Genomic DNA, 212 nt, shown 5'->3' on the forward strand with positions numbered 1-212 from the left:
CCTCCTTCCCGGTGCCCCTCTCCAGCCTTTCTCAAGGCCAGAAGCTGTTTCTATGGCACACGGGGAACTGAGAGAAGCCCAGCACATGATTAAGACCCCATCACAGGCCATCACAGGGTCTCCAGCAAGGCAGCCAGAGGTGGGAAGCGTTCCTGGCAGTGTGCCTGGCTCCTTCCGGAAGCCTGACAGGACAGACAACTCAGAGGGCTGAC

At 59.4% G+C, this 212-nt stretch overlaps 1 protein-coding gene across 1 annotated transcript in view; it reads right to left on the reverse strand.

The window, feature by feature from the left end:
- LOC104619222 (suppressor APC domain-containing protein 2-like) overlaps positions 1-212 on the reverse strand; it is a gene marked incomplete at its 3' end in the record, with an annotated part of 6102 nt that overhangs the window by 196 nt on the left and 5694 nt on the right. The window lies entirely within an intron of this gene.

Source organism: Phaethon lepturus, unplaced genomic scaffold, assembly GCF_000687285.1.
Source record: "Phaethon lepturus isolate BGI_N335 unplaced genomic scaffold, ASM68728v1 scaffold34720, whole genome shotgun sequence".
NCBI lineage: Eukaryota > Metazoa > Chordata > Aves > Phaethontiformes > Phaethontidae > Phaethon > Phaethon lepturus.